Raw genomic sequence first — 16,952 nt, 5'->3', positions numbered from 1 at the left:
CTGCTACTACTACTACTACTACTACTATTACTACTACTACTACTGCTGCTACTACTACTGCTACTGCTACTACTGCTGCTACTGCTACTACTACTACTGCTGCTACTACTACTGCTACTGCTACTACTGCTGCTACTGCTACTACTACTACTACTACTGCTACTACTGCTGCTACTGCTGCTACTACTACTACTACTACTACTGCTGCTACTACTACTACTACTACTACTACTACTACTACTACTCCTATTCTCCATATGGGCCATGGGGACTACAATCAGCACATATGCATCCCTCCAATATGTTGACTTGCATAACTCAAATCTAAATCTCAAAAGGTCAGGGGTAGGCAACTAGATTCAGTCACGGGACAATTTTTATCGGACAGGATGGTCGGGGGCCAGAACATAATTATAATAATTTGTACACTGCAAATTGACCACAACTAAATACAGAAATAGACTGTACTTGAACATAACAATCATTTCATACCTTGATTACATTGAGACACCATCAAGTCTCTTTTGTTATTCATGGAAATACTTGGAACAGATTTCCTGAATTATTTTTTGTATTTTTTATTCATTGTTAATATAATCTTATTTTTTTAAATCAAAAAGAAAAATATTTTTTTGCAAAAAACTTTGGGGAGACCAAAAAAAATTACGGTTTTATCCTGCGGGCTGCCTCATGCCGACCTCTGGCCTAGGTTGTCATAAACCCTTAGTATATTCTTCACTGGGTTTCCCTCACACAAGCTTGAGAGCAGTAGTAGAGCAGTCTTTATTATCCCCTGGGGGCACATAGTAAAAACACATTGAACACATGACAATATACACAAAACAATATAGCATATACTGCAATACAGAGCCTTGCAAAAGTATTCAGACCCCTTTGATTTCTTCACATTTTATTGTGTTACAAAGTGGGATTAACATATATTAAATTGTCAATTTTTTGGTCAACAATCTACACAAAGTACTCTAATGTCAGTGGAAGAAAAATTCTAAGATTTGTTTTAAAGACTAAGAGAAATAAAATAATTGAAATATAAATCGTTGCATAAGTATTCAGCTCCGTGAGTTAATACATGTTAGAAACACCTTTGGCATTGACTACAGCTGTGAGTCTTCTTGGGTAAGCCTATAAGGGCTTCGCACACCTGGATTGTGCAATATTTGCGCATTATTCTTTTCAAAATATTTCAAGCTCTGTTAAGATTTTGGAAATCATGGCTAGACAGCAATTTTCAAGTCTTACCACAGATTTTCAAGGAGATTTAAGTCACTCAGTGAATGTTCCGGTCTTCTTGGTAAGCAACCCCAGTGTAGATTTGGCCTTGTGTTTCAGGTTATTGTTGCTGAAAGATGAATTTCTCTACCAGTCTCTGGTGTAAAGCCGACTGAAGCAGGTTTTCCTCTAGGATGTTTTCTGTTCTTAGCTCTATGCCGTTAGTTTTTATCCTGAAAAACTGCCACCACCAAGCTTGAAAATAAGGAGGCAGTTACTCAGTGATGTGTTGTGTTGTATTTTCCCTAAACGTAAGGCTTTGCATTTAGGACAAAAAGAGTATTCCTTTGTTGTTTTTTTTGTTGCAGTATTACTTTAGTTCCTTGTTGCATACAAAATGCATTGAACTCTTGTTTTCACTCTGTCATTTAGTTCATTATTGTGGAGTCACTACAATGTTGTTGATCGATCCTCAGTTTCCTACCATCACAGACAACTCTGTAGCTGTTTTAAGATCACCAACAGCCTCATGGTAACATCCCTGAGATGTTTAATTCCTGTCCAGCAAGTCAGTTCAGAAGGACGACTGTGTCTTTGATGTGTCTGGGTGGTTTAATATGTAATCCACAGCATAATTATTAACTTGACCATGCTTAAAGAGATATTCAATGTCTGATTTGTTATTGTTAACCATCGACCATTGTTCTTCTTTATGAGGCCTTCAAAATGCTCCCTGGTCTTTGTAGTTGAATCTGTGCTTGAAATTCAGCATTTGACTGGGGGGACCTTGCAGATGTTGTATGTATGGGGGACAAAGGAAGGTTTGGCCCTTAAAAAAAATCAATGTCAAAATTGTATTTTTTTGCATTTCCCACTCCCCCTGAGACACACTCAGAAAGTGAGGTCACGCCCAGGGATCAGCCATTATTTAACCTAGAGCAATTAGGGCTAAGTGCCTTGCTCAAGAGCACATCAGATTTTTCACCATGTCAGCTCAGGGATTCAAACCAGCGACCTTTGGGTTACTGGCCCAACACTCTTAACCGCTAGGCTACCTGCCGCACAGAGTGAGTCCATGTAACTTATAATGTGATTTGTTAAGTAAAATTTGACTCCTGAACTAATTGATGCTTGCCTAAACAAAGGGGCTGAATATTTATGCTACAACTATATTTAAAAGTAATTAATTTTTTATTTATCTTTAAAAACATATAATTTGTCTTCCACTTTGACATTATAGAGTATTTTGTTGTAGATTGACAAAAAATGACAATTAAATCCATTTTAAGCCACCTTGTAACAATAACATGTGAAGAATACTTTTGCAAGGTACTGTATGTGCACAACTACCGATCCTGCTACTTTCATAATGTTATCCAGCCTGTTCTTACTCTAAGTTAGATTACCAAAACAGCAGATGATATTGAATGTTAAAATGGAATCAATGAACAATCTGTAAAAGATGGTCATCAGGGTCTTATCCACTCTGAAACGGCAGAGTTTCCTCAGGAAGAACAAGCATTGATGTCCCTTTGCACAGATAGCATCCACATTGGCCTCAAAACTCAGTTTTCTGTCAAGGAAAGTGCCAAGATATTCACATCGATCAACGGTATCAACTGGCTAACCATCTGCCTGCATTGGAGGCAGTGAGCTACTCTGGAAATCAATAGCCATATCCTTGGAGGCAGTGAGCTCCTCTGGAAATCAATAGCCATATCCTTGGAGGCAGTGAGCTCCTCTGGAAATCAATAGCCATATCCTTGGAGGCAGTGAGCTCCTCTGGAAATCAATAGCCATATCCTTGGAGGCAGTGAGCTCCTCTGGAAATCAATAGCCATATCCTTGGAGGCAGTGAGCTCCTCTGGAAATCAATAGCCATATCCTTGGAGGCAGTGAGCTCCTCTGGAAATCAATAGTCATATCCTTGGAGGCAGTGAGCTACTCTGGAAATCAATAGTCATATCCTTGGAGGCAGTGAGCTCCTCTGGAAATCAATAGCCATATCCTTGGAGGCAGTGAGCTCCTCTGGAAATCAATAGTCATATCCTTGGAGGCAGTGAGCTCCTCTGGTAGCCATATCCTTGGAGGCAGTGAGCTCCTCTGGTAGCCATATCCTTGGAGGCAGTGAGCTCCTCTGGAAATCAATAGTCATATCCTTGGAGGCAGTGAGCTCCTCTGGAAATCAATAGTCATATCCTTGGAGGCAGTGAGCTCCTCTGGAAATCAATAGCCATATCCTTGGAGGCAGTGAGCTCCTCTGGAAATCAATAGACATATCCTTGGAGGCAAATCAAATCATCAAATCAAATGTTATTTGTCACATACACATGGTTAGCAGATGTTAATGCGAGTGTAGCGAAATGCTTGTGCTTCTAGTTCCGACAATGCAGTAATAACCAACAAGTAATCTAACTAACAATTCCAAAACTACTGTCTTGTACACAGTGTGAGGGGATAAAGAATATGTACATAAGGATATATGAATGAGTGATGGTACAGAGCAGCATAGGAAAGATACAGTAGATGGTATCGAGTACAGTATATACATATGAGATGAGTATTGTAACGGTTTTGACTTGAGGTTATTTTTTTATAGGGGTGCCAGGTAGGTTGTGCCTACCAGAGAAAACATTGGTTTCTCCTTTTAGTTTGGGAGGGAATGAGTCCCATCTGGTCCGTCAAGTCTACACCATTACAAAGGACTTATGTAAACGTCAGAAGGGAAATCAACTTTTCATAAACCCTTAAAACATTGAAAGAACTTCAAAAACAACTATTCTTTTGCGTGGGTTGTATTAGCAACATCAATGGATTACACACACATAATAATATAACACAATGAGTTCTGGTTCCTCCAGAAATGTCCTGTACCTCGGGCCTAAAAAGAGTCCCGCCCGGTAAAGGAGTTCAGTGAACTCAAGTGACTTTTGTCACGCAATGTTGGTCCGTTCATTCCGTGTAGCGTAAACCCAGTATTAAATCATACAATCAATATAACCATTTTACCACAGAACTTTAAAGCGTATCTGCTCTTACTAATTCCTCAACTACATCTAACTACATAAATCATCACCGTATACATCATATCAAAACAAATGAAATACCGTATACAAAAAAGGTGGTAGTCAGTCGGTCAGTCAGACAATCCAATCCGCCAACAGATCTCCAGCGGAGAAAGGTCACGAAGAATAGAGAGGAGTAGTCCACGGACGCAAAGAGTGGATCCGATCCTGGGTAAACTCTCAGGCTACAAAACACACGTTTAACAGCAACAAAACAACCGGAATAGAGAAGCTTCGGGAACACATCCTCAGTCACGTCTCCATCACAAACGCCACTTTTGCGCAGCTGATGCTGGCTATTTAATTGGGAATTAAAGGGAAAGCACCCTATTGGAAGGAGAAGCACTGAGACGGCTCAAAATAATTCAGGGCCGTCACACACCCCCTCCCCTGGAAAAAGCCGACCATTGCCCTGGAAGGCACATCTTGGTCGGGGTAACCGAGAAAGGTCTCCTCATCACTTTCCTCTACAAAAATTCTCATGACTTTTTGGAGCTCACGCTCCTCAGCTGAGGGGTCACAGGCCTTAAGGTGTGAGACTTCTGGGTCTGGGAATCCGAGAAAAGTCTCCTCACTTTCCTCTTCAAAGATATCCAAGATCTTGCGGCGCTCAATCGCCTCCAATTCCTCAGCCGAGGGGTAACAGGCCTTAAGGCGTGAGACATGGACAACGCGCATATCTTCACCTGTGTCCTCTTTCACCACTCGGTAGTTCAAAGGGCCCATCTGCTCCACAATCCTATATGGTCCTTGCCATTTAGGAGCGAGCTTGGCAGAGAAGAATTGTTCAGCTTTCGAGTAAGGATGAGAGCGAAGCCACACCCGATCACGAAGCTGAAACTGCATGTCTCGTCTGTTCTTATCATAATTTCTCTTCTGCTTGAGTCGAGCCTGGGTCATGTTCTTTGAGACAAGAGCTCTCAAGTCATGGAGATGGACTACCTGGTCATAGCAAGCAGCGTCTGGAGTAATCTGCTGGGGCTGTAGCACCATATCCAAGGGTCCTCGGAGGGGACGACTTAGGTTCAGCTCTGCAGGTGTGACTCCAGTGGACTCTTGCACAGCAGAATTCAGGGCAAATCGAAACTCGTGAAGGTGCTTGTCCCAGTGTTTGTGCTGGGTCCCTACATAGGAAGCAATCATTGTCTTCAAGGTTCGATTTACTCTCTCAGTGAGATTGGTCTGTGGGTGATAGGCCGTGGTCAACTTCTGTCTCAGGTTCCATCTTTGGCAGGTCTCCTCAAAGAGATCAGAGACAAATTGGGAACCTCGATCAGACAGGATGTAATCAGGCACTCCCCAGCGAGTCAGGATCTCTTTCGTAAGGATGTTAGAGACGGTCCTTGCTGTGGCCTGACGCAGGGAAAAGAGTTCCACCCACTTTGAATAATAATCAACAAACACAAGCATGTACACATTCTGATTGGAGCTTCTAGGAAATGGACCCATCAAATCCACTCCTAGCATTTCCCAAGGTCGGGTAACCACCGTTTGCTGCAACTTGCCAGCAGGCTTTCTACCTTCTGGTTTGTACATTTGACAAACCTGACAGTTTCGGATGTGTGACTTCACATCCATGCTCAGATGTGGCCAGTACAGTAACGCTTGCAACCGCTTGTAGGTTTTGAACCTGCCCAAATGACCAGCTAATGGGTCTTCATGGAAATGTTGAAGCAGTTGTAGGCGTAGAGTTTCAGGTATGTACAATTGGTAGAGGGTTCTGTGAGGTAGTTGTACAACACGGTAGACTTTGTCTTCCATGATGGTCAGCTTTGTGGTAGGATTGACCATCTTTTCTCCATCTTCCAGGATAGTCTGGTACAAAGCCTGTACTTCTGGATCATCCTGTTGGGCTTTCCATATGGTCTCATCAGAGATGGGAAAGTCTGTTTTGGGCGAGTCTCGACTGCTTGACAGGACAGTAGCACATGTAAAATGAGGGCCACCGTTATCACAAGCAGGAGCCCTGGATAAGGCATCTGGAACAGTGTTGTATTTTCCTTTCCTGTATTCTACTGCAAAGGTGAACTCTTGCAACCGTAGAGCCCATCTTATGAGTCTGGTGCTTGGTTTGTTGGTCTTGAACACCCACACAAGGGAGGAATGGTCAGTGACCACAGTGAAGTGTCTTCCCTCCAGGTAGTACCTCCACTTTTCCAAAGCCCAGACAACTGCAAGGCACTCTTGCTCGGTTGTGGAGTAGTTCCGTTCTGCTCCATTCAATGTCCGACTGGCGAACGCTAGCACTTCTTCAGTGCCAAGTCCAGTCTGTTGGACTAGGACAGCACCAAGTCCAACATCACTTGCATCAGTGTAAACAACAAAAGGGGAATCAAAGTTGGGATGACCTAAAATGGGAGGTGTGACGAGGTGTCGTTTCAGGGTTTCAAAGGATGTCTGGCACTCTGCCGTCCATAGGAATTTCACTCCTTTTCGCTTCAACGCGTTGAGGGGTTCTGCCACCTGGGAGAAGTTCGACACAAACCGATGGTACCATCCAGCCATCCCAAGGAACCGTTGAAGGGCCTTGAGTGTGGTTGGCACAGGAAAATCTTGTACCGCCTTGGTCTTTTCAGGATCCACATGAATGCCGTCGAAAGACACAATATGGCCAAGGAACTTCAGGGAAGTTTGGCAGAAGTTGCTCTTCTTCATATTCACGGTCAGACCAGCTTCTCTTAGCTTGTCCAACACTGCTTGAAGATCTTGAAAGTGTTGTTCTCTGTTCTGGGAGTAGATAATTATATCGTCCAGGTAGACGAAACAGATCTTCCCTTTGAGCTCACCTAACGCAATCTCCATCAGTCTTTGGAAAGTGGCAGGTGCATTCTTTAATCCAAAAGGCATCACCTTAAAGGAAAACAAGCCCTCAGCACAGACAAAAGCAGTCTTGTCCTTGCTTTCCTGGTCCATCTCAACTTGCCAATAACCACTATTGAGGTCAAGGGTAGTGAACACAACAGCGCCAGACAATGACTCCAGGATCTCGTGGATGGTAGGAAAAGGATAGGCATCAGTCTGGGAAACATTGTTGGTCTTCCTATAGTCCACACAAAATCTAAGACCACCAGTCTTTTTTGGGATGAGGACAACAGGAGCAGCCCAAGGAGAGGAGGAACGTTCTATTATATCTTGTGTTAACATATCATTAATGAGTCCCTTTTGGATGATTAGCTTCGCTGGGGACAAACGATATGGCTTTTGCTTGATCGGCATTTCCTGTGTAAGGAATATTTTGTGCTTCAGGAGCCCGGTGCGTCCTAGCCTTGAAGTACATACATCAGCATTATTCTGCAGCTGTTCCAACAGCCTTAACTCCTCTGGATGTTCCAGCTGAGCTCTTCTTACAGCCTGTAAAAGGAGATTGTCAGAAGGATTATCAAGGGTTAGTGGTAACGGAGCAACGGCAGAGAAGACTGCCATATTTGAACCCCAATCAGGTAACTTCGTAGCTTCTGATTGGAAGAAATGCTTCTTGCTCGGATTGTATGGAAACCAGTAGCAATTGTGTGCGATATCAATCTGGACACCACTGAAGTACATGAAATCAATTCCCAACACGACAGGAAAAGCAAGGTTCTTGGTTTGTAGGATAACCGAAGGAATCATATAGGAGCGGTTACACAGGCGGAACTCTACCTCACTCCATCCAAGTGGTCGTTTAGCCTCACCATCCGCCAGATAGAGTGGACCTTCTGTCCACGGCTTCAAGTTGTATTGCGGACCTTTAACCTCCTTCCACAGTTTCTCATTGAGCAGTGTGTAGGATGACCCGGTGTCCAGGATGGCTCTTCCTGTCCATGGGCCTATGGACAGGGGTAACACCAGTTGGTGCGGTATGAACTGAAAGGAAGGGGATGTCGATGGGGGGGCGTAGGCAGTGACTCTTGGGATTTCAGCTCTGGTTAAAGCACCCAGAGAAGGATGGTCATTCCTGCGAAGAGAGTTAGGCGTGTTGGCCTGTTGTGATTTGTGGTTTCTGGAAGGGTTTTCGTGATACGGTCTTGGACATGTAGCTGAAGAATGTCCCTTTTGGCTACATCTCCAACAGAACATGAGAGGGGTCATGGCTTGAGACTCTGGCTGTTGTTGATGGTCTGTCTTGGGTAACGGTTTGGGTGTCTGTTTCTTTCTTTGGTCATATTGCTGTTGGCATTCTCGGTCCTTCTCAAACTGCTGTCCCAAGCGAACCAGTCCATCGACAGTGGTGACTCGTTCTCGGAGTTGACTGGCTAGTAGTGGGTTGATGTTCTTCAAGATCAATTTAATGACCTCTTCCTCCTCAATGCCAGGTTTCCACCTTCTGCACAGGGAGTGGTACCCGTATGCAAAGTCACGGATACTCTCTTTCTCTCTTTGCACTCGATTCCTGACTCTGTCTGCCAGCTCATCTGTGTAGTCCTCAGACAGAAATGCAGAGGAAAACTTGGCCTCAAAGTCAGCCCAGGAGGTAGTGGTGAGACGTGCCACATCCCACCAGTCTCGAGCTGTTCCATGCAACACATTCCTCAATGTGGCAAGGAGTTCTTCGTCAGCCAGGGGATTGAGGGCAAGAAAGTCACGACATCTTTCTAGGTACATTAGCGGATCCGGACTGTCATCTTTTTTCCCAAAGGTGGGAAATTGCAATTTAATGGGCATCGCCCCCACATGACGTCTACTCAATTCACCATGAACAAACGAGCTAGGAGGGATTGAGGAAGTAGAGGGGGAGGGCGTTATCGGACAATGAAAATGAACACCAGGATGCATGGTGGATTGCATCCTGCAAGGGGTGGCTGTAGCATGGCCTTGTCTTGGCTCTTCAGAGGTGCCAGCTTGGCCCTCAGTGGTCTGAACAGAAGTGGACACCAGAGAAACTCTGTGTAAGGAGTTGTGCCTAATGGCGGCCATGTCCACAGACACGTCATCCAACATTTTAACACAATTAGAGAGCTCTGTTTGCAAGTGGTCTACAGTGTTAACCATGGGAGAAAAAACAGAATTAACGTCCTTGAGGACCTCAGTGTGATGATGTTGCAGGCGCCATTGGAGAGTGGCAGTGAGTTGGTTTCGTTGGTAGTCAAACTGCCTGTCCATGGCACCAGTAATTTCCCGTCTTCCACTCTCACTGAGCTCTGTCAGCGTGTGGGTTAGAGTGCTCAGTGAGTTTCTGAATTCCAAGGCACTCTGTTGTTGCTCTTCCCTCAGACATTGGAATTTATCGTGGATAAGAGTTTGGAGATGTTGTTGAGTCCGACGAATATCAAGGATGTCACCTTGAAGTTGTAAAACTACAACCTCTGGAGATAAACCAGACAATGGAGGAAGGTTGGGTGTCAGATGGAGGGCTGGCTCAGTACTTTCACACAGATCCATGTCAATAAGTGAGTAACTGGTTAGACCTCCTGTGGCCTGTGGTCCAGACCGAGCATTCAGATTCCCAGGGCTCTGGCCCAAATCAACTCCATTATCTCCATTCCCATTATGATTTGTGTTGTCAGCTTGATGGTCAGAATGGCCCTGTGTATTCCCATTGACAGGTATGAAATGGATGAGCACATTATCTTGGGGTGAATCCATTGTTTTAATTCCACACAAAAGATTTGCTTTGGTTAGTTCTCAATGTTGTGCTGTCCCATCTGGGGTGCCATTTTTTATGTAACGGTTTTGACTTGAGGTTATTTTTTTATAGGGGTGCCAGGTAGGTTGTGCCTACCAGAGAAAACATTGGTTTCTCCTTTTAGTTTGGGAGGGAATGAGTCCCATCTGGTCCGTCAAGTCTACACCATTACAAAGGACTTATGTAAACGTCAGAAGGGAAATCAACTTTTCATAAACCCTTAAAACATTGAAAGAACTTCAAAAACAACTATTCTTTTGCGTGGGTTGTATTAGCAACATCAATGGATTACACACACATAATAATATAACACAATGAGTTCTGGTTCCTCCAGAAATGTCCTGTACCTCGGGCCTAAAAAGAGTCCCGCCCGGTAAAGGAGTTCAGTGAACTCAAGTGACTTTTGTCACGCAATGTTGGTCCGTTCATTCCGTGTAGCGTAAACCCAGTATTAAATCATACAATCAATATAACCATTTTACCACAGAACTTTAAAGCGTATCTGCTCTTACTAATTCCTCAACTACATCTAACTACATAAATCATCACCGTATACATCATATCAAAACAAATGAAATACCGTATACAAAAAAGGTGGTAGTCAGTCGGTCAGTCAGACAATCCAATCCGCCAACAGATCTCCAGCGGAGAAAGGTCACGAAGAATAGAGAGGAGTAGTCCACGGACGCAAAGAGTGGATCCGATCCTGGGTAAACTCTCAGGCTACAAAACACACGTTTAACAGCAACAAAACAACCGGAATAGAGAAGCTTCGGGAACACATCCTCAGTCACGTCTCCATCACAAACGCCACTTTTGCGCAGCTGATGCTGGCTATTTAATTGGGAATTAAAGGGAAAGCACCCTATTGGAAGGAGAAGCACTGAGACGGCTCAAAATAATTCAGGGCCGTCACAGTATGTAAACAAAGTGGCATAGTTAAAGTGGCTAGTGATACATGTATTACATAAGGATACAGTCGATGATATAGAGTACAGTATATACGTATGCATATGAGATGAATAATGTAGGGTAAGTAACATTATATAAGGTAGCATTGTTTAAAGTGGCTAGTGATATATTTACATAATTTCCCATCAATTCCCATTATTAAAGTGGCTGGAGTTGAGTCAGTGTCAGTGTGTTGGCAGCAGCCACTCAATGTTAGTGGTGGCTGTTTAACAGTCTGATGGCCTTGAGATAGAAGCTGTTTTTCAGTCTCTCGGTCCCAGCTTTGATGCACCTGTACTGACCTCGCCTTCTGGATGATAGCGGGGTGAACAGGCAGTGGCTCGGGTGGTTGATGTCCTTGATGATCTTTATGGCCTTCCTGTGACATCGGGTGGTGTAGGTGTCCTGGAGGGCAGGTAGTTTGCCCCCGGTGATGCGTTGTGCAGACCTCACTACCCTCTGGAGAGCCTTACGGTTGAGGGAGGAGCAGTTGCCGTACCAGGCGGTGATACAGCCCGCCAGGATGCTCTCGATTGTGCATCTGTAGAAGTTTGTGAGTGCTTTTGGTGACAAGCCGAATTTCTTCAGCCTCCTGAGGTTGAAGAGGCGCTGCTGCGCCTTCTTCACAATGCTGTCTGTGTGAGTGGACCAATTCAGTTTGTCTGTGATGTGTATGCCGAGGAACTTAAAACTTGCTACCCTCTCCACTACTGTTCCATCGATGTGGATAGGGGGGTGTTCCCTCTGCTGTTTCCTGAAGTCCACAATCATCTCCTTAGTTTTGTTGACGTTGAGTGTGAGGTTATTTTCCTGACACCACACTCCGAGGGCCCTCACCTCCTCCCTGTAGGCCGTCTCGTCGTTGTTGGTAATCAAGCCTACCACTGTTGTGTCGTCCGCAAACTTGATGATTGAGTTGGAGGCGTGCGTGGCCACGCAGTCGTGGGTGAACAGGGAGTACAGGAGAGGGCTCAGAACGCACCCTTGTGGGGCCCCAGTGTTGAGGATCAGCGGGGAGGAGATGTTGTTGCCTACCCTCACCACCTGGGGGCGGCCCGTTAGGAAGTCCAGTACCCAGTTGCACAGGGCGGGGTCGAGACCCAGGGTCTCGAGCTTGATGACGAGCTTGGAAGGTACTATGGTGTTGAATGCCGAGCTGTAGTCAATGAACAGCATTCTCACATAGGTATTCCTCTTGTCCAGATGGGTTAGGGCAGTGTGCAGTGTGGTTGAGATTGCATCGTCTGTGGACCTATTTGGGCGGTAAGCAAATTGGAGTGGGTGTAGGGTGTCAAGTAGGGTGGAGGCGATATGGTCCTTGACTAGTCTCTCAAAGCACTTCATGATGACGGAAGTGAGTGCTACGGGGCGGTAGTCGTTTAGCTCAGTTACTTTAGCTTTCTTGGGAACAGGAACAATGGTGGCCCTCTTGAAGCATGTGGGAACAGCAGACTGGTATAGGGATTGATTGAATATGTCCGTAAACACACCGGCCAGCTGGTCTGCGCATGCTCTGAGGGCGCGGCTGGGGATGCCGTCTGGGCCTGCAGCCTTGCGAGGGTTAACACGTTTAAATGTCTTACTCACCTCGGCTGCAGTGAAGGAGAGACCGCAAGTTTTCGTTGCAGGCCGTGTCAGTGGCACTGTATTGTCCTCAAAGCGGGCAAAAAAGTTATTTAGTCTGCCTGGGAGCAGGACGTCCTGGTCCGTGACTGGGCTGGATTTCTTCCTGTAGTCCGTGATTGACTGTAGACCCTGCCACATGCCTCTTGTGTCTGAGCCGTTGAATTGAGATTCTACTTTGTCTCTGTACTGACGCTTAGCTTGTTTGATAGCCTTGCGGAGGGAATAGCTGCACTGTTTGTATTCGGTCATGTTACCAGACACCTTGCCCTGGTTAAAAGCAGTGGTTCGCGCTTTCAGTTTCACGCGAATGCTGCCATCAATCCACGGTTTCTGGTTAGGGAATGTTTTAATCGTTGCTATGGGAACGACATCTTCAACGCACGTTCTAATGAACTCGCACACCGAATCAGCGTATTCGTCAATGTTGTTGTCTGACGCAATACGAAACATGTCCCAGTCCACGTGATGGAAGCAGTCTTGGAGTGTGGAGTCAGCTTGGTCGGACCAGCGTTGGACAGACCTCAGCGTGGGAGCCTCTTGTTTTAGTTTCTGTCTGTAGGCAGGGATCAACAAAATGGAGTCGTGGTCAGCTTTTCCGAAAGGGGTGCGGGGCAGGGCCTTATATGTGTCGCGGAAGTTAGAGTAACAATGATCCAAGGTCTTTCCACCCCTGGTTGCGCAATCGATATGCTGATAAAATTTAGGGAGTCTTGTTTTCAGATTAGCCTTGTTAAAATCCCCAGCTACAATGAATGCAGCCTCCGGATAAATGGTTTCCAGTTTGCAAAGAGTCAAATAAAGTTAATTCAGAGCCAACGATGTGTCTGCTTGGGGGGGGGAGTGAGCTCCTCTGGAAATCAATAGCCATTAACTTGGTTTTATTGACATCAAGTTCTAAGTAGGAGCAGTCCACACACCATCCAATGAACTCCACCACTGGGCGATGGCTCACCTCCTCATCCTGTAAAAGACTCACGAGCAGTCACACCATCCAATGAACTCCACCATTGGGCGATGGCTCACCTCCTCATCCTGTAAAAGACTCACGATAACCAACTGTTGTCAATGTCAATGTCAGCACAGAAACTAAGAGAGGGGTGGTAGTTGTGGCAGGTGTAGACTGAAGGGCAGGAAAAGTGCCAATTACTAGGGGTCTACACTGCAGGCTGTATCCATCTTTCACCATGCGTTGGAATATCACCCCTCAGCCTCACACCACTCACCTCACGTCCACGCTGATGTATACGTTCTGCAACCACATGCCTTTACACAACACAGAGGGTGAGTCAGGGTCAGTCAGGGGAAGAGACCGGTATTGCCTGGATGTCTGCTGGGCACTGAAATACAATCAGTACAGTGTGTGTGTGTGTTTAATGGAAGATCTTCTTTGCCAAGACACTGTACAATTCCACCACTAGGGGATAATGTTTACTGCGTCCATATGTAAACCTGAACGCAGCACATAAATTACACAAGGAAAAGAACAGACTGAAGTTTGACATATTTCAGAATAAATGTTGTATTATTTACAAAAAGCTCTAGATTTGTTGTAAAGTGATCAAATAGGAAATGAAACAAAAGGGAAAGAAGGTACAAAAACAACACCTGTTATGGCGCTACTGTCGGTCCTTGGTCAGTCAGAGTTTATACAGCATGGAGTCCTTCCACCTTCCCTCCCACGGAACCAAATGCATCCCCTGTACCTGCTGAACAGGAAAGACATCGATATGCACCTTCAACACTTCAACAACCATTCCTTTACTCAGTGCAGCTACATTCGTGTTCAATAGAGAGGAAACTGGTGTGAATGTTGAGCAGCATGGTTCTCTTCCCTCAGTGTTGCCCTACCGGTTTTTGGTACAGTAATGTAGCAGGCGAAGGAGACATTGCACAGCGCTCTACAGTTGAAGTCAGAAGTTTATATACACTTAGGTTGGAGTCACTAAAACTAGTTTTTCAACCACTCCACAAATTTCTTGTTAACAAACTATAGTTTTGTCGGTTAGGACATCTACGTTGTGCATGACACAAGTCATTTTTCCAACAATTGTTTACATATTATTTCACTTATATTTCAATGTATCACAATTCCAGTGGGTCAGAAGTTTACATACACTAAGTTGACTGTGCCTTTAAACAGCTTGGAAATTTCCAGAAAATGTCATGGCTTTAGAAGATTCTGATAGGCTAATTGACATCCTTTGAGTCAATTGGAGGTGTACCTGTGGATGTATTTCAATGCCTATCTTCAAACTCAGTGACTCTGCTTGACGTCATGGGAAAATTAAAATAAATCAGCCAAGACCTCAGAAAAAAACTGCAGACCTCTACAAGTCTGTTTCATCCCTGGGAGTAATTTCCAAATGCCTGAAGGTACCACGTTCATCAAACAATAGTACGCAAGTATAAAAACCATGGACCACGCAGCCGTCATACCGCTCAGGAAGGAGATGCATTCTGTCTCCTAGAGATGAACTTACTTTGGTGCAAAAAGTGCAAATCAATCCCAGAACAACAGCAAAGGACCTTGTGAAGATGCTGGAGGAAACAGGTACAAAAGTATCTATATCCACAGTAAAACAAGTCCTATATCGACATAACCTGAAAGACCGCTCAGCAAGGAAGAAGCCACTGCTCCAAAACCGCCATAAAAATACAGACTACGGTTTGCAACTGCACATTGGGTCAAAGATTGTACTTTTTGTAGAAATGTCCTCTGGTCTGATGAAACAAAAACAGAACTGTTTGGCCAAAATTACCATCGTTATGTTTGGAGGAAAAAGGCGGAGGCTTGCAAGCCGAAGAACACCATCCCAACCGTGAAGCACGGAGGTGGCAGCATCATGCTGTGTGGGTGCTTTGCTGCAGGAGGAACTGGTGCACTTCACAAAATAGATGGCATCACAGGGAAAATTGTGTGGTTATATTGAAGCAACATCTCAAGACATCAGACAGGAAGTTAAAGTGTGGTCACAAATGCATCTTCCAAATGGACAATGAACCCAAGCATACTTCCAAAGTTGTGGCAAAATGGCTTAAGGACAACAAAGTCAAGGTATTAGAGTGGCCATCACAAAGCCCTGACCTCAATCCCAGACAAATGTGTGGGCAGAACTGAAAAAGCATGTGCGAGCAAGGAGGCCTTACAAACCTGACTCAGTTACACCAGCTCTGTCAGGAGTAATGGGCCAAAATTCACCCAACTTATTGTCAGAAGCTTGTGGAAGGTACCCGAAATGTTTGACCCAAGTTAAACGATTTTAAGGCAATGCTACCAAATACTAATTGAGTGTGTCAACTTCTGTCCCACTGGGAATGTGATAAAAGAAAAAGCTGAAATAAATAATTCTCTCTACTATTATTCTGACATTTCACATTCTTAAAATAAAGTGGTGATGCTAACTGACCTAAAACAGATTTTTTTACTTGGATTAAATGTAAGGAATTGTGAAAAACTGAGTTTAAATGTATTTGGCTAAGGTGTATGTAAACTTCCGACTTCAACGGTATATCTATTAGAGGCATTCCTTAGTTACTACATACATTTTTTGGACTGATGAATAAGTACCCATTGATTCTTGAAGAATATAATGTATAAATGCCCCGTGAGCTTAGTTCAACTGTCATATCCTATCAGAACCCAAAATATAAGCTTGTTTTACTCCAATGTTTGTAAACAAAGTAAATGTAAAGAACCACTGTATAGCACAAAAAATGTGGTTAAAACGATAAAAAAAAATAATAATTAAAATGGCCGGTTGGACGTACTAACAAGTTCTCTAAAATAACGTTGGAGGTGGCTTATGGTAGAGAAATTAACATGAAATTCTCTGGCAACAGCTCTGGTGGTCATTTTCTGCAGTCAACATGCCAATTGCACATTCCCACAAACTTGAGACATCCTTTAAATGTGCCCAGCACAAGGTGCACCTATGTCATGATCATGCTGTTTAATCAGCTTCTTGATATGCCACACCTGTCAGGTGGATGGATTATCTTGGCATAGGAGAAAAGCTCACTAACAGCGATGTAAACAAATTTGTGCACAACATTTAGCGAGAAATAAACTTTTTTTTTGCATATGGAACATTTCTGGAATAATTTATTTCTGGAATCTTTTATGAAACATGGGACCAACACTTTACATGTTGCATTTATATTTTTGTTCAGTATATTTTTCACTTCGCCAACCCTACAGAACAGTGGAGGCTGCGGAGGTGAGAACGGCTCATAATAATGGCTGGAACAGAGCGAATGGAATACCATCAAACACATAGAAACCGCTCCAGCCATTACCACGAACCAGTGCCTCCCAATTGAGGTGCCACCAACCTCCTGTGCTACAGAAGGCACTTACTGTTGATAAACCATCACACTGACGAGGTTAAACAAGATTGTCTAAATTAAATGAAGGGGTCATCAGAACACCTGACAGAAATGTATAGAAAACAAGGTAGATCCTGGTTTCTAGGAAGGAA

Source organism: Oncorhynchus mykiss, chromosome 11 (assembly GCF_057628025.1).
Source record: "Oncorhynchus mykiss isolate SJ-2025 chromosome 11, ASM5762802v1, whole genome shotgun sequence".
Taxonomy (NCBI): Eukaryota; Metazoa; Chordata; class Actinopteri; order Salmoniformes; family Salmonidae; genus Oncorhynchus; species Oncorhynchus mykiss.
Note: the sequence above shows the minus strand (reverse complement) of the source record.